Below are 18,887 nucleotides of genomic sequence, written 5' to 3' on the forward strand. Positions count from 1 at the left end.
AACTACTACATTCGTCTGTTTTTATACTCTCTTCACTTAATTTTAAATATGCATCCTGGCGAGGAAATGCGAGAGGACAATGAGAGGTTCAGGAAAGGTAGCAAAACTTAAAATAAGTTGTTATGAAAAATAAGGGAAACCCTACAAAACAAGAATCATCTATCCTTTGCTTTTTCAGGTTCTTTTAAAATGATGGCATTAAAACCCATGTGTCGTATTCTGCTCGAGAGTTCTTTAAAACTGAGACAAAAAAGTCCTTCATTCTTGCGCTGTTCGTTCTTCATCAAATTTTACGCGCATATTGCAACCTTCCATTATATTCTGATAACCTAGTTTAAATAATAACAGTGAAACTAATCGAAAATCAGGTGGTTGATTTTTTCCCCCGTTTTCAAGCAGGATGAAATGAAACTAATTCTTTGCTTGCAGAGAAAGAATTTCGAGCGACAGAGAGTTTATAGCGATAACAATAATCGAGTGACAACGTGAGAGAACTTGCCGAAGAAAATTTTCATAATACAAAATTTCGATGCGAAAGTCAAAATACTAAAGAAATATCGTAAAGAAATATCGTGCTTGAAGACTGAAGGCATTTTAAGGCAAAATGTATTTCCAGATGAAATCTATTCATTGATGAAACTTAGTATCATAATTATCCAACTCTCAATCTCGCAAACACATTTACCTTTCATTAACTCTGTAAGATAACTTTTGAAACAATATGCTTACCATTTCAAAATTATATCTGTAATATGCAACATTTAATTGCATACTGAAAACTTTATATAATTTTCTCAACTTTTTTATTCTGCATAAAATCTTCCTTCTAATGACAATTTTAGAGGAAGACATTCTTGGCCTTATTGCAAGCCCAAAATTTGCTCAATCACACATTTTTGTGATTAAAAACTTAAAACAGAAAAATTTTTCGGAATTTCCTGGCATTAAATTCATATGCTATGATGGCTTTTAAAGTCAGCCTTAAAAGCCATCATAACATTAACATAGATATATATTTTATTTATATATTTTAATTCGTCGCCTCAAGTATTTTGAAGTCAAATATAGAAGTCAAAAGATAATTAGTTACTTTCAGTTTTCAAGCTATATCTTATTATGCATGAAGAAATTTACCGAAATTTTCTTCCGGTGAAAACTAACGGATAGCATTTTCTAGCCAATCTCAGAATCACAGGTACAGATTCATCTTTCATGAACTTGAAAATGATTAAAAATTGTTTTCAATTTTCTTCTCTAAATTATCTTGTGACTTAAATTATTTTTTTAATTTAAAACTTTTAATTTATTTAAGCATTTTCTTCTCGATGACTTTAAAATATTTTGCTGATTAATCACTTTCATATTTAAACTAAAGTTTAGGATCAATCAATCTTACATCATATTTTCCTAGAATGGTATATAACGTTTTTAACAAATTAAATTATGAAATTATCTTACAAATTTCTAACGCATTCTTCATAATTATGAAACAAAGAATAGAATGATCGGATTAAAAAATGTGCTAACAAATTGCTTATAAATTTTATCATTAAAATGCAATGATTAAAAGTGTCATAGTTCATTCGTGTATCTAAACTATAGTAAATACCATTTGTTGTTTATATAAAATATTTTCTTGATTAAACTTTATTTCAACTACAATTTTCTTTCCTTTTGAAGCAAAGGAGCAATCGTTCAAAACGCTATTATCATCTTTTTACAAACAGAAATTGACTCAATGTAATTTTAAAATTTGCCATAAAAGTTTGTTATTATAAAGTTTTTATGTTCCACAATATTTTCTGAACTTAAGTGATACGATTTTGCAAACCCATAATTTAAAATAGGATTATTTTGCTGACTTCCAATTTTAATAGTGCAAAAATTTTTATCACCACAAAAATGGACTAAAATTAACTCCAACTACCAATATCTAATCATTTTCCGTCGATACATTTTTAACACAGCTCGCAAGGAAGCTCTATAAGCGAAACACCCATGTATGATACTCTAAATGTTTCAACAAATCGGAATGCAGAATAGCCGTAAAGCGGCAAAATCATCTTCGCGGAAGAAAATGCCGCGGAAGAAACAGCACTAGGAGAAACGTCGTCAGACAAAACATCATGGTAAGAAAAGAACGTGGTACGAGATATCGTCGTCGAAAATAAAGCGATTCAAAAACTGCGCATTTTGTGAAAGCATTGAAAAACTGTGTCGAAATTTAAATCTACTTACAACAATCAATAGAATTTTAATCTTACGTAGTTAAGTAATAAAGGTTAGTAATTAAAATTTTATTGGTATTTACTTTTGCATTTCAAACAAAAGTAAAAATATATTAACTAATAAATGTATTAACTAATGGATTAACTAACAAATATTTGCTGAAAAAGTAAGAAGGAAACTTAAGCATTCAAAAATTGAGTTGAAAATTAAATCTACTTATAACAATCGATAGAATTTTAATCTTACGTAGTTAAGTAAAAAATGTAATTAATTAAAATATTATGGTATTTTTTCAGTTAAAATATAATCTAAAATCGACTAAGGAAAAAAAGATGAGTAAGTGCTTTAGGTTATGTCTATTAAATTGGTTAGGTAATTGTTAAATTATCAGATTATTTTGTTTCACCTTTTCTGATCTGATATTCTTTCACTGAAAATTAAATCTTGTTTTGTCAGTTTAATCGTGTTTTTAAAGTGTCATTAACATTTTTATGTACATCTTGCAGTTAATCATTGGACTCCGATTTGCTAGTTATGACGAAACGTATCAGCCAAATACTATTTCAGTAGAGGATTTGAAATTGTTAAATTACTATAAAGTACACTAGCGCTGTGTGCTTAAGGGGAGGAATTTCTCAGGAACTGGCTTGTATCGACGTTATACATGAGAAAAACTATGAAATCTCATGCAACCAGCTCTTTCACCATATCGAACTACTAATGCTTTGAGATTTGACTGCTCGGTCATTGTTTCTGAGCAGTTCAGCAGGAGAAAATTAACGGAAACTAGTTCGCTGTTACATCAAATACCCTGGGTAGATTGGAATTTGAAATATCCCTCATTCCTCCTCACTTTCATAAATCATTATTTGAATATGCAGTTGCAAATTTTAGAGCTTGAAAAACGAATGCCTATGATGTTATCCTCATGCGATGATTTTGTAGGTGCTTTATTTTTTACCGCGATATTTTCGACGACGGTGTTTTTAAACTGCAGAGTTTTTGAACCGCTTTATTTCTGACGACGATATTTTAGGACTGCGATGTTTCCTCCTTGCTTTATTTTCTCCCACTATGTTTTTCACGACGTCTTGATTTATTTCCTCCACGACATTTTCTACAGCGATGTTTTTGTAGGAATGTATTCGGCGTACACTTAGCCGTTTTAATGTATTTTATTAAACTGTAGTTTTGATACTTTGTGGTGCAAACTAGGCAAACTATGAATCTTCTTTAAAGTTAAAATGATCCTGTTGTTTTTATAAATATTTAGAGCAAGTGAAAACATATTACGCAGATTTAGCGTAAAAACATAAATTTCAAATTCAAGGCAAGAAATAGAAACCTCAGGTCCCTAACCATTGAACTTACCTGGTTTTAAAGACAATCCACATGTTCATAAGACTTGAAAGAATATTACCATTAATTCATTATTTAAACTGTTTTTTTAATAAAATCTTTCGTTTGGCTTTTAAATGTACCGGAAAAATGCCTAAAGGAAACACCAAACATTAAATTTAAAAACCGCGCAGAATTTTACTCTGCAGAACAAATTTATCAAAAAAAAAAAAAGAAAAAACCACAAATTTCAATAAAAATGTATTACATATAAACAAAAATTACAATGAAATAACCAATATCCCTTAATACAAATATTTATTATCCTAATAAATAAATTATCCAACTTCTCTCGACAAACGTCCAGTATCCAAGAGAAACATTAAGTTTAAAAACTGCACAGAATTATCACCCTTATTTTTCCGAGTGGCAACAATGCCAACATCAGTAACATTGGCAACAGTGGTATATCAGCAACAATGGCTTCATGCCATTATTTCTGTTATAACAAGAGAGAATTATTGATCTGATGCGATTTCATCAAAAAACATTAAATAAAAAAATCTCATTCGAGTTTTGAAAACATCGCTTCGAGGTGTACTGGCTCTTGTCTAGATGAACCTATGTACCAAATTTCGTAGCCCTGGATCTAATAGCTTACGCGCAGCATGAACGGAAGGCATACACAGACAGACTCTTCCTTTTATATATATAAATACGTTCTGAAGTAATCTAAAATACGTGTTTTGCTTAGGCGAAAAACAGCTTTCAGAAGTAGAATACCGTTACAAATGGAAAAAAATTCAGTATATGTAAATACCTCTGACTCCTTCATAAAATTGATCCTAATTCAAATTATGTATCTAATCACTATACCATCTTCTTTATTGTAAATGAACTACATGTAAAACGATCAATTTTTCTAGAGACATAATAGGATTTATAAGACTTATTAACCGCATAAATTGTAATATTATACGATTGTATTTACCGTAACATTTTTTTGGCACACACAACGTCTCACAGGAGTTTACATATCGTTATCTTTAATCGAATGATGCTTTAATCAGAAAACGGTCAATTTTGACATACGAACTACTGCAATAACCAGCAGGATATGTTTCATACCGAAATATAAAAATGTTTTGCTATAGAATCCTCAAAACATACTTAAATTTCCATCTAATTTTGAGAAGGTGTTTAATATTAATATACTATTTAGAAATCTATTCTCCATTGCCAAACGTTAGTTATACTGTACTGTGCACCGCTCAAAGTAGCCTTTGTACGAGATTAAAAAATGTCCAGCTAAAATCAAATCTATAGATGCCATTCCAAACGTATAATATAACGAAATGCATAAAAACTATAGGAAATATACGTTAACATAAAACTAACGAAACATTAGACAACATAATTAGCCAAATAACAATGATAGGCAAATTAGTCATCAAAAATGCCTTTGCCGTCGTGTATTCCTCAACAGTCCTAAACAAAACAAATTGATTCATATATATTACCTCCATTAGAAAAAAAATCATAGAACCGGTTTACGATATCGTTGTCTGTGCCCTTAATTTCTCTTCTCGTAGACTTCCTTGTCTGAACGCTTCAATGAGCGAAAATTTCGTAGCAAACTTTATGCGTAACCGGATCTTCATTAAGAGCAGGTCTCCTTTTGGGACCATCTTACATCAAATCTTAGATTTGACAGGATTCATAACCAAGTTTCAGACATCACATGGCATTAATTAGTAGTTGTAGGATGAACGAGACACGATGGGAGATAAAGAGCGAGTTGAAGATTTGAGTGGCGGAATAGGAAGATAAATCAACTCCCGCATTTGATCCATTTCTCACAGACAACTGGCAGTGCAAATTTACGCGTGTCATTGTTTACAGATGATGATGAATTAACGTGAAACTCAGGAATTTGGAATTCTATTCTATAAATCTCAGGAAGCGGAAAAGGTTTTCTCATGTTAAAGTCAGATTAAGTTTCCAGCGTGCGAAAGGGGGATTAAAATATAATGTCAAAATTACTTCAGCATGAGAAATGATATTCAAATATGCAATTTAATAAAATGTAAATGTACCATATTTGGCTTTAATATCCACGAACTACTAGTATAAAGCTAAATTACTGTCTTAAATCGGAAAATAAAATGCAGAATAAAATAATGTGTATGTTGAATAACGCAACGATTTAGATAAGAAGTACAATAAAATAAACAAGAGTTTACCCCTGAGTTTTCAAAAAAGGGTAAAATTTTTGAAATAGCCTGTAGCGCGTCAAATATATGGGTTCTGATTATAAATGGAGCGGACATAAAATAACCTAAAACGGATCATAGAAAGGAATAGTTGCCAATGCTTTTCTCATGGGTTCGATATGATTTTCTTCCTTTGTCTGATAACAGCTAGTTTCCTGATTGAGAATCTCCTAAAAAAGCCTTGTTAAAACAAACCCCTGTTATGCATTAATTGTTATTAGTTTCAAGTTTTAAGTTTGTAGGCTTTATATTTATTTTAACTAACATTTATTTTAAGCTATCTTTCCTGTCAAGCCTTTACTTTTCCCTAGAATTGCTAATGCTAGAGTATGTAAATTGTAATAGAGCGCGCAGTATATTCAAATTTAGCAGAAGTAAGTTGAGTTTAAATAGAAGGGAAACGAGATTGTAAGTGTGCTTCTTGAATCGCGAACGTGAAGGTTGCTAGGTAGAAATTTAAGAACCGCGTGTTTCGGCCTGTGTGCCTTTCTCGGCAGTTTTGCTGAATCCTTCAACTGCTTAATCAGTAAGCTCGCTGAATCTCAGCTGTATTTTAGAACGCGGTTAGGTTAGTTAAGATTTTAGAGCCTCGTAGGTAGTGATCTAGTTATTTATTCATCCAGTCATTATCTTTTAGTTTCCCATTTCTATTTTCGTAAAACCGCCGGGTCAGCGTAGTTTGTAAGCGTCAAGTGAAGGCAGCTGTTATTTCTAAAGTGGAATAAAAAGGGCTTTAAACCCTTCTTACGTGTTTGTGTAAATTTACAGTTCATAGTAGTCACTACCACAGTTGCTGACAAGTTGGGACCACACAATACTGCATTGGCGCCCGAACATCTTACGAACTCAGATGGCCGATAACTGGATGGAAGCTCCTGTACAACTCCAACAGCAAGAAATGGCGAACCAATTAGAAGGGTTTGGATACCTGGTCCAAACGCTGAGAGCATCTATCAAGCCAGCCGTCAATTTCGACGGAAAAAATTCGGTGGCGATATTCTTAGAAGGCCTCGAAAATCACTTTTAGTTATACTCTGTGCCTGAAAGACAAAAAGTTGCCATTGCCACGACTGCACTAAGAAGACAGGCCTCACTATTGTGGAAGAGTATAGGGAAATTTTTATTAGGAGAATTCGGAGGCCAAACATATACCTTTGAAAATTTTAAAATATCATTATTAATATATACTCACAAATAGGTTTGGTAATACTAATAACTTAATCCAAACTCATGTGAATAATTTTTGAAAATTCCTCCTGTTCATAATTCGCATGACATAGTTTGAGAAAATGTTTCGATAAAATTTTAAGCCAATTTAGAAACTTGGAATTTTTAGGTATAAAAACTAATACATTTGGTAATTTGTTAATTCCGATAATTTTCGACAGAATGCCAAAAGATTGCCTTTGAGTTTAATAGAAAATGGCCGAGTGACTTCACTTTCCAGGACGTACTTACATTTTTAGAGGATGAAATTCAGTGTAGGGAAAGAACACATTTAGTTAGAACAAAACCTGATTCACCTAAAATTAAAACAAAGTCATATAATAACGAAGCTAGAAATAATTTTAGATAATCTTATTATAATAAAAGACACGTTGATCATGTGAGGCCAACCGGAAGTTGTGCTATCACCATTAAAAGGAATTGTGTATTTTGCAGTATCCCATATTACGAGTTTTATGAATTTAAAACAGCAGAAAATAGGAAAAATAAATTGAAAGCAGAAAAGAGGTGCTTTAAATGTTTTTCTAAAAACCGTTAAAGTCGTATGTGTAGATTAAAATTTGAGTGTAAGTATCGTAAAAGTAAATTCCATAATTATTTGTTGTCTAATGAAAATGATCCAAATAAAGCTGAAAAGCAAAGCCCAGTTGATGCAAATGTAAGTGAGTTAGAAAACAATGCGGTCATTATGCAGTGTAATTCAACAGTTTCGAAAAATAGTATATTGTTCTTGACATACTCAGTTATCGCCAATTCGGTAAATCAGTCAAACATTTCAAAAACTGCGCATATTTTGTTAGATAAAATAGACCTGAACGTTCTTTATGTACCAAACCTTTAGCTAATTCCTTAAAATTAAAGCTTATAAGAAAGGAAAGATTATCAGTTTATTCTTTTGTTTCATCAAAAGCACCCGAAAAATTATATATGATGTAGTTAAAATAAAATTAACGAGCAGATATAGTTCAGGTAAATTTACTGAAATCGAGGCATTAATTACTGATGCAATTACAGGCGCACCAATAGCTATTCCAGATGATAAAATACAGAGTGTTTTGAAAAGCCAGGGTATTATTTTAGCTAATAATGTAAAAATAATGATCAGTCGGTTACCATATTAATTGGAAGAGACATGTTTTGGAATATTGTTGAGGTTTCTGGGTTTCCGAAAATAAGTAAAACTCTTAATTCCATACCGACAATTTTTGGTTTTATTCTGCAGGGAATTCAGCAGACGTACAATAAATTTAGTTGTGTAAATATAGTATCTTGAGTATAGGATTTGGGAACTGGAAAGCTTAGGCATAAAAGATAAGTATGAATTACTATTATTGAAAAGTGTTTAATTGAACAATTCGAAAAATGATCTGAGGTTCATTGATGGTCGATATAAAACTAAATTGTTATGGCAAACATTGCCATCAGAATTAGAAAATAAGCTTTTCTTAGCTAGAAGACAGTCGGACGATTTGCCAAAGTGTTTCGAAACAAATGAGTGGATTTCGAATGAGTATAAGAAAATAATTTGCTACCAAGAGAGTAAAGGAATTATCGAAGAATGCGGTTGGGATTGTAATGAATATTTTGTGCCACAACGAGCAATTGTAAACAGAAACAAGAATACCACGAAAGTTCCCGTTGTATACAATTGTAGGTACTATTCGGTTTCGAGGGCCGTAAAAAAACTGCAGCGAAAATGTACGCGCAAAAGCGCCAAATCTAGCAAACGCGCCCATTTAACAGCGCGCCAAATCTAGCGTACGCGCTGATTTCAGATTGCGTAAGTTTATATAGTTCTACATTTCTTAAGACGCCATTGAAATGCTAGTTTAATTTTTAAATCCTTTTTTGATTTTAAATCCTTTTTTGATATTCTATGGATTAACAATTTGGGAGTTGCCCATGACGAAAACTCGGCAATAGAATTTTGGTTAAAGTGCAGAATCACCCACTGCTTGACGCGTTTTTAAGAATTGCACATACTCGGTATCCATGTGCACATCGACCCATTTTCACTTAAAAAAAAAATCCTAGAATTGCACAAAAATGGCACTGCGCACACCCTTGACTTTATCTATGTACACATCGACCTATTTTCACTTAAAAAGTAAAAAAAATTACAAAAATCCAATTGTTTTTACCCTTGTGAAAAGCGGCAAACAAATAAGTGAGCGGTTCTGCACTTTACCGAGAATATTTTCAAAGAAAAGGCATCATTCATTATAGAAAATTACGTTTGAACAACCAACGAGATGAAATTATGCTTTAGCGATAAGTCGGTAGCGAAATAGCGATGCAGGCATCCATTCAGTTATGTTTAGCAATTTTTATATAAATTATAATAATGATCTAAAATAGTTATTTATGCTTCCATTCAGTCATGTTTAGCCTTTTTCATATAAATTATAATAATAAAAATGTATTATATGAAATTAACCTTTCATCTAAATTAAAACATCAATCTTAAATAGTTATTTACTATTATACTTCCTTTCTTGCCGCAATTATTTTTGGCAGCATTCGCATCAACAATAGTTTGGCGGTTTTTTACGGCCCTCGAAACCGAATAGTACCCAATTGTACTTCGAAAACTAAGAAAGCTATGTCATTGAATGATCGTTAAGAATCTTGTCCAAATTTAAACCCTAATGTACTGCATGTATTATTTAATTTCACAAAATTTAGAACTGCGTTTAATGGGAATATCGAAGAAGCATTTTTAATGATAAAATTGCTGATGAGGATCGTAAATTTCTGAAATTTCTTTGGCTTCCCTATAATAAAAATGCGGAATATAAAATTATACATATAAATAGGTTGCCGTTTGGTTGCAAAATTTCACCTTTTATACTAACTAGTACTATTAAAACCCACATTAGGAAATATGAGAAAACTAATCCCGATTCAGTACGCAGGTTAAATACATCATTACATGTGGATGATTTATATTTTGGTGCATAAAATAAATATGAAGCCTATAAATTATCAAATGATGCTGTTTTCCAAATTTAAAGGCAGGTGGGTTTAACTTGCAGAAATTGAGATCCAACTCTCCGGAATTGGAAAGATTATGGGGCTATGGTAATGTCAGGAGAACAAAACGTCTGTTGCAAGAGATTTGGGAGAAAGGTATAAGTTGGGATGTAAAGTTACCAGGTGATCTCTTAGAAAAATAGTTAATGTGGTATTTGGAAATAAAAGGGTTAGGGCAAATAAAAGTTACAAAGGCATTGTTTGTTGGGGTATGTAAATCGTCAGGATGCTGAAGTTGAATTGCATGTATTTTCTGATGCGTCTCCAAATGCGTATGGAGCCGTTGCTTATTTTCGTTATCAGGACAGTTTTGGTAATATAAAGGTGTCATTTGTTATGTCAAAAAATAAAATTGCTCCTTTGAAGAAAATTACATTACCTTGTTTAGAATTAGTGGCAGTTGTAATCGGTGCTCGAGTTGGAAAGTACATTTTAAGTCTTTTTTTGGAGATTTGATCACTAACCAGGTATATTGGACTGACTCGGAAATAACTTTATATTGGGTTAAGAGAAGTGTCGAACGATGGAAATAGTTTGTCGCTAATCGTGTTTCGAGAGTACAGAAAAAAAAAAAAAAAAAAAAAAAAAAGAAAAAAAAGAGAGATCATAAAAGTTGGTTTCACTGTAGGTCTGGTGATAATCCGTCAGATTTAGTGATAAGGGGTATATCAGTTGGATGTTTGGTTTCGAGTGAAAAGTGGTTTTACGGACCTTATTGGTTACCCAAAAGTTAGCCTACGCAGTTGAAGGAACCTCAGTTAGATTAAGATATTGTGGAAAAGGAGCAAAAGAGGATTATAGTTAAGAGATGGTAGTAAGGTTACGCTTTGTTGAAGAATTGTGAAGTAAATTTTCTTCGTGGAATCGATTGCTTAGGGTTATAGCTTGGTATTTGCGGTTTGTTGGTAATGTCAGGAAAACTAAAATTCTGACACCCTTCCTAGAAGTAAGAAAACTTAATAAGGCTAAACAAATTATAATAAGCAGTTTAAAATTCTGAATTTCGGGATGAAATCATTAAATTAGAAAACCATAATGCCTTGAATGTCTCAAATAAGTTATATCAGTTAAGCCCCTTTTTGGGTGAAGACGGGCTTCTGAGAGTTGGGTTAAGATTAAAAAATGCTAATTTGCCAGAAGAAACTAAATATCCAGTTATTCTACCAAAAATAAATCACGTAACGAACTTACTTATAAATCAATATAATATGAAGTATCTACGTTGAGATTTCCAGTTGACGCATTTTGCCCTTCGTCAAAATTATTGGATTATTGGAGCATGATAAGAAATTCGTAAAATTATAAGAAACTGTATAGTTTGCATTCGTCATCGCAGGGAACTATCTCTACAATTATGAGTAACCTTAATGCAGCTAGAGTAAATTCAGGGAGACCATTTTCACTGACCCATCCGCAAGCGATAGAAACTGGTGACACAGCTTTCTCAAGCCACTTGGAAAAAATGGTCTAAGGAATATCTAACGCAATTAAAATTGAGAAATAAATGGAGGAAACCCATGACTAACATGAAAAATTGGAGATTTAGTGTTGATTAAGGAGGACATCTACCTCCCTTAAAGTGAAGAATGGCTCGAATTTTACAAGTTTTCCCGGCAGTAATGAAACGATTCGGGTTGTCAAATTAAAAACTGCCAGTGGTGAACTAATTAAACAGTATACAAACTGGTACTACTAATGTCTGAGAACTGAACTATATATATTACTTCATTTCTTTATTGAAATTTTAATTAAGTTTTGTTTTGTAATTTAGATTATTTCTACATTACTAATTTTTGCGAAAAAAGCTCATTCACTATACTGATTTTGTATGAGTGTTACCTTTAATGATTTGTAAAACTACATGAGTATGTATATTTATTTCATGTAAGGCTATAATATTTGATGTCCTAAAAAGCCATCGGGCCTCAGTATGTTAATGATATGTTATTTAAACTCGCGCCAAATCCGGCGCTATTTGGCGTTTGAAGCTGAGAGAGCATATATATAACCTTTTCATTCTGTGCGTTGTGTTTTCAGCTTTACGTGTTTTAATATTTATGTGTTGTGCTGTCAATAAATGTGGTTTTTTGTAAAGATATATATCTGCCACCTACGTTTTCCCTGGTTCTACGTAAAATTGTTTAGACTCAACATCTTTATGTTCTTCAAATTTCTTGAAAGATGCAGTAAAGCCACTACCAGGTTTAGCTGTAGAATGAGTCTCTTCGCACATAAACTTGTCCCTAAGGCAGGAAATAGTGTGGTGGTCGACTCTTCAGTGCGTGCTTTCATTGATTAACTTTCTACGTCGTAAGTTCGTGGCATCACTGTCGTCTATGTTTTGTATTTATTGTGAAATAAGAGAATTTAAAATGAAGCTCTGCGGTAAATATTCTACTTAAGCATTTTCTTGGTTACAGACGAAAATATCGCGGCAAAATCAACGCGTACGAAAACGTCGCGGAGAAAACTACGCAAGGCGAAAACGTCGTGCTACAAAACCTCGCAAAGAGAAAACATCGTACTTCTAAAACATCGTGGTACAAAATATCGTCGTCGAAAATAAAGCGATTCAAAAACTTGGCAGTTTAAAAACATCGTGGTCGAAAATGTCGTGGTAAAAAACAAAGCATCTACAAATGATCGCATGACGATAACATCGAAGACACGCTTTTTTCAGGCTTTAATAACTGTAAATGGATATTCCCATAATGATTTGTAAGCGCAAGATGGAAAGAAGAAGAATTTTACTTTCATATTTTTATTAACTAATAAATTTTTGCTGATAAAGTAAGAAGGAAACTTAAAAAAAAAATTAATGCAACTTATAGCACTTAATGGAAGTTTAAACCGACATAGTTAACTAACAAAGGTCAGTAATAAATCGTTTTTTTATAAAGTTTTTGCTGGTAATTTTTCATGAACAGTACAATCTGAAAAAGATTAGAAAAAGGAAGGCAAGTAACTACATGACCTTAACTATAAAAAAAATTGCTTCTGTAAAAAATAAAAAAACTTTATAAGCAAAAATTTATTAGTTAATAATAAATATGAAAGCAAAAATTATCCTTCTTTCCATCTTGCGCTCGCAAATCATTATGGGAATATCCATTTACAATCATTAAAGCCTGAGAAAAGCCATTTGTCCGCGATGTTATCGTCATGCGACGATTTGTAGATATTTTTTTTTACCACGATATTTTCGACGACGATGTTTTTAAACTACGAAGTTTTTGAATCGCTTTATGTTCGAAGACGATATTTTGTACCATAATGTTTTAGAAGCGCGATGTTTTCTCCCACGATGTTTTGTAGCACGACGTTTTCGCTTTGCGTTGTTTTCTCCGCGATGTTTTTGCCGCGATGTTATCGGCGGACACCGGTTTCTTTGGTACTGAATGCGACGAAATCGAGTTCTGTATCAGCTCATTAGTCATCCCTTTTGCAGCAACCTCTTTTTGTGGCATTAAAATTTTTAACCTCCTTCTGGCATTATGAGTAAGTTTCCTTTTTCTCTTAAAACTATGTATTACTTAAACTGTGTCTCATATCTTTTCTGCGTAGTAAGCATTCATGACTTTATCTATAGCTCTTTATATATCCAACAATTGTATATCTAAATTTACACATGCACCAGGTCATTAAAAATTTGATCTTCTGGAACTCAGTAAATTTCACAATTTCCTTCATTTCGAATGAACGTTTACAAATCACATAAACTTAAGCATTGATGCAAAAGAATCTTAAAAAAGGGTTAGTTTATTTTACGGATTGCAGTATAATCGCTGAAAGCAAAGTTAAGTTTTATAAGAATTACGTTTCCATTACTCTGGGAATCCTTGTATGTAACGGAACATGCAGATTCCAAGAATCAATTCAATTCAAAGGATGCCAGTAACATTTGTTTTGGTTTATATGTCATTGAAATATTGAATTCCTGTTCAATAAAAATAAACCAGCCTGTAGAAATAAAATTAGTGTTCTGAATCTGTGATTCTTTATTGCGAGTAAAATTAAACTATGATTCGGAAATATGTTTGAAATTATGCTACATGTTATTTCAAATTAAAATGCGTCTCTTGGTCTCAAAATAACGTTTTCAGAAAAAGTATAAATTTAAGTCTAAGAACTGGTGTTTCGTTGAACATTCATCAGCTTTTAAACCCCAAATTTAAATATATAATAATCCTTCATTATGTAGTTCTTTTCAGAGTCCCTACCACCATGTTTTTAAACATTCTTTTAAATCATGTGAATACAGTCTAAGTTTCTGCTCGAAATACCTCGATTTTCACAGTAAATAGGAAACTAAACAGTGTTTACTTATACACTAAAAGTAATAGATATTTTAATAGGCTTTTTATTTCCTTTTCCATAACTGTTTGAATGAATTTGCTTCTGTTTTTAGCTAAATTTTTTCCAACTACTCTTAAAATTATTACATACTTTTTGTCAATTTAACGAATCTAAAGCGTATTTTAATTTATTGTAATTCGTAATTGTAAAATTCCTATTTTGGGACTTATTTGATTTAAAAAGAATCTCGTATTTCAGAGTCTTCATCTTTATCTATCATGATGTGCTTGGCGAATAATATTATTTATTGATCAAGAAAATGTTATGTATTTTAAAATAAAATATGGATTTTCCAGAATAAAGTGGGTTACTCCCCCTTGAGTTTCTTTGATATCTCAGAATGGAACATTTAAAATCGTTTTTCAGGAAACAATAAAGTCCAGTAATAACAAAAACTGTAAATCAAATATTTTTAAATAATCCTCGGTTCAAAAATTTGAAACTATTTTGTCCTTTGTAAGAAAATAAAATGTTTAAATCAAACTTAAACTGAATATATACTTAATATCTTCCTAACATGAAGGATATAAGCTTTCCTTATTAAGTAAAATTATTAGCTTTCCTCATTAATTAAAATTTACTGGAATGAAATCACATTTAATTTAGAGATCCTTATCTCCAACAGCTTACACTCGTACATATGACCAAAACTTGCAAGGATTCTATGTTAACTAACCAATTATTATGATTTGAACATTTACTATAACTTCCTCTTTATGTAGTCCTCACTAGAATGTAAATTAGTAATGTGAGCATTTAAGAGGAGAGTTGAATATTGTTGTGTGGCAAATTTAATGTAATTAAATGAATCACAGAAATCAAAATTTTAATGTGTAAATATTCAAAATTTTAGCTACAGAACAGGTTTGCATTTATTAATTTATTTGGTTATTATTAGTTTATTGCAATCAATTTGGGTTATTTGGTTTTACGCGAACTGCGTTTTCAAACTTGTACACTCAGACAATAGATATAGGTGAATTTTCACGTAATAAACTCAGTTTTTCATGAGAAAAATTAAGTTAAACTCTTAGAATTTAATATCAAAAGTTGCAGAAAAATTAGCTCTTTAATTTGAGATAACTTTTATTTTCCTAACTTCAATTACATTTTAGTTATGAACTTTTAATTAATAGATTTTTACAGTTGTCATTGTGATTTCTATTCTGGGGGAGGAAATCTCCCTTTTTCCGGTAAAATTTTCGTTTTTTGGGTTCTTCAGTGCACTTTCATTGGAGATTCGTCCAGGGTTGTTGAGATTCCCACGTTCTCCCCTCTTCTATGTGTGGCTGGTTGGCGAGTTGGAAAATCCGTTGTGGTTTCAAACGGGTTGGTTTTGGCGAGGGTGTTTGCATGACGGAATGCTGAGTGTTGCAACTGGTTTTCCCCTTGGCGGGGCGTGAGTGGTGCCAAGTTGTTGTTCCCGCGCGTTACTTTTTAACGTGTGGTTTTTGAGGGACAAGGTCACTTTTTGACATTTTACACTTTTGGCCGCGAATTAAGCTGCTCTCACGGGATTAGAGTCGCGTGCTCTGCGAGCCGGCTAAAAAGAAGAAATGGCGGAGCTTCTCCCGCGTGATCTACCGCGTGATCCGCGTGATCTCTTGCCCTCGAAAGAAAAATGCGACAGATTAATTTTCATCTGCCCAATTTTAATCTGCATTAATTTTTTCATCTGCGTTTACTACCAATAAGTTTCAAATGTTCTATCGGCAGTGAATACCCACATGAAATAGTTTAAAAATAATAAATAAATAGGCTTGTCAAACCGATGACCTGTTGCAGAGTAATCTTTAAAGGATGCTATCAATGGTTGAAAATTATCGATAACCAGTTCCAGTCCTTCATGAGTCAAGAATTCATCAGACAACTAAAATTTCTTCAACCGATATCAATGCTGGTGACGCTTCTAATTCAAGAAATTCAGTAACAATAGTTTTTCGCAGAACTTTCTACAAGCCTCTGGGTTTTAAGAAAATTTTACGCTTCTAATTCAAGAAATTAAGTGACAATAGTCCTTTGCAGAACTTTCTACAAGCCTACTGGGTATTTAGTTTTGACCTGTTTAGAACCAGAAATTTTTGGGATGACCACCTCTCCATCCAGGCCTCCTAGAAGCGACAGCTAAGTGAGTTTTATTTTTTTTCTATAGTTTATGGTTGATAAACTAAATTTCTTCTGTACCTAAGAAAAGTTTTCTTGTTATGGGGTTCCTAAAATTCTGATTGTTGAGATAAAGTAACTTAATTAGAATGGCTAGGGAAATATATTATTAGTTTAAATAATTTAATTAATGCAGTAATTTTTTTTATCGTTAAGATTTTAATATCAGGTGCAATTAAGTGAGTTTCATCACTACGCTGTTGGAATAAGTTGTCTGTTAAGATGTAAAGCCTGATTTTATTCTTAAATATTTTACCCGGTTTATTCTCTCATTTCAAAATTAAAATGTGCAATAATAAATTTGTGTTATTTTGTTGGGTTTTGCTCAAATCTGTAACTAATGTCATAAATGCTTTTTCTGTGTGTGGAATTCTCTTGCAAAGGTTAATTGTTAAATATTTCTTTTTCTCCTCGGGGAGGGTATGTTATTCTATCATGCAATTTAAATGATTGTGCTTACCAGTATTAATTAAATATAATGTTTGATATTGTAGAATCCTTTTTTGGAGGAAAATTGAGTTTATTTTGTTAAAGTATACCTTTTATTTGTTCAATTATTGTTCCCTAATTTGTTAAAATTTGCTAAATATAAATTGCATAAGATTTAAATAATCATATTTTTCTGGATCAGTCAATGGTATGTTTATTTGTGCTCATGTCTTTCACCAGTCCACTTCTTAGTTTTATTTCAGGGTTAATACACAAAGCAATGACTTTTGGCTAATCTTTGGAATATGGTAACAGGTAGTTTGGCGACATTTTGGTAAGGCGATAAAGGTTACTAGCCTAGGACTTTAGCAGTGTACATGGATAAAGTCAAGAGTGTGCGCAATGCCATTTTTATGAAATTCTGGGATTTTTTTAAGTGAAAATAGGTCGACGTGTACATGGATACCGTGTATGTGCAATTCTTAAAAACGCTGCAGGCAGTTTGCGGTTCTGCACTTTCTCCCTGTTTCGCACCTAATCTTCGTCATGATTAAGCACTTTTGTTCCATAAAAGTTCTAGCATAAGCATAATTCGGCTAGCAGATTGTTGGAAAAAAATGTTGAAGGAAAAAAAAAATGCCTTTGCTTCGTGAAAACAAAATGGCGTCCAAACAAAAACTAGCATGTTGCTGTAGCAGGGTTGGTCGCCATAAAATCGCCAAGTTACCATAATCCAAAGATTAAACTTTTTTTTTTTTTTGAATTGGTTATAGGTCAGTTTGATAGGAAAATTTTGTGTGTTACTGTGTCTCCCTTTAAAAGGCACATAACAATATTTTAGAGGTATATCTTTTAGCAGCCTTGCATGCAATTTAAGTCTTATCACCAAGTATGCCAGAAATGATTCGGATTTACCAAATTTTGCTAGCTGCCGATAAAATACTTGAAGCAGCTTAAGTATACCACTTGCTGTAGTCACCTAATTCTTCACTTGAATTTAAACTTCAGCTTATATTATTTTAATTAATCACAAGTAAGTTTTTTTTTCTTTTTATAAGCACAAGTGATGACTTCTGTTAAATGCAAGCAATTACTATAAAATGCTATTTTAACCTTTGCAGAACTGCAGGGTCCTACTTAGTTTGACTAAAATTTATTTTAGTTTGTTAAGTCTAAGTTATCTAAGTTAGGCATAAATAATATGATCGCTGAGATACGTAAAAATAGCTGCATATTAGGTAAATAAGACAGTTCAAATGTGAGGTAAGAAAGCGTATTTTATTATGTTTCGCGACGATGGAAGTTCGATCATTGGGTTGAAACCGTCGAGTTCAGATGGAGGTTGTGAAGTCACGCTAGAGCTTCATTGGCCATTCCTGTAGTTGGCCATAGTTGAGATAGACCGTCAAACAAAGTAGAGAAACGTGTCTATAGGCGCTGTCATCACTAGGCACAGTTACAGATAAATTAAACAACAACGATAGATATGCGTTAATCTTAAATAATACTTATTCTCCTAATGTCACTTGCATTTAGCAAAATTATGATGAGCTAAGTTTGCTAACTTTGTGCATTATTCATAAAAACAGCGCTATATTTTGTGAGATCCAGTTTATTGTCCTTGCGTGTTAGCAGAGGTCAGTACCGTTTGCAACTAAAAAAATTATTTTTTCAAATAGTTTTTACTTGAAATGATGTTATTTTGATAAATTAAGTTGTTTTCTTTACTCTGTAAGCCTTGCGCTGATTGTGGTATCTGTTAATGATGAATGATTAATGTTGGAAGCGAAATGCCGTTAACGAACTTCAAACGGCTATAGAAAAGTCTTTTTTCCTGAA

The sequence above is a fragment of the Stegodyphus dumicola genome, chromosome X1 (genome assembly GCF_044657685.1).
Source record: "Stegodyphus dumicola isolate Sdum_Otavi_A_Nest chromosome X1, ASM4465768v1".
Taxonomy (NCBI): domain Eukaryota; kingdom Metazoa; phylum Arthropoda; class Arachnida; order Araneae; family Eresidae; genus Stegodyphus; species Stegodyphus dumicola.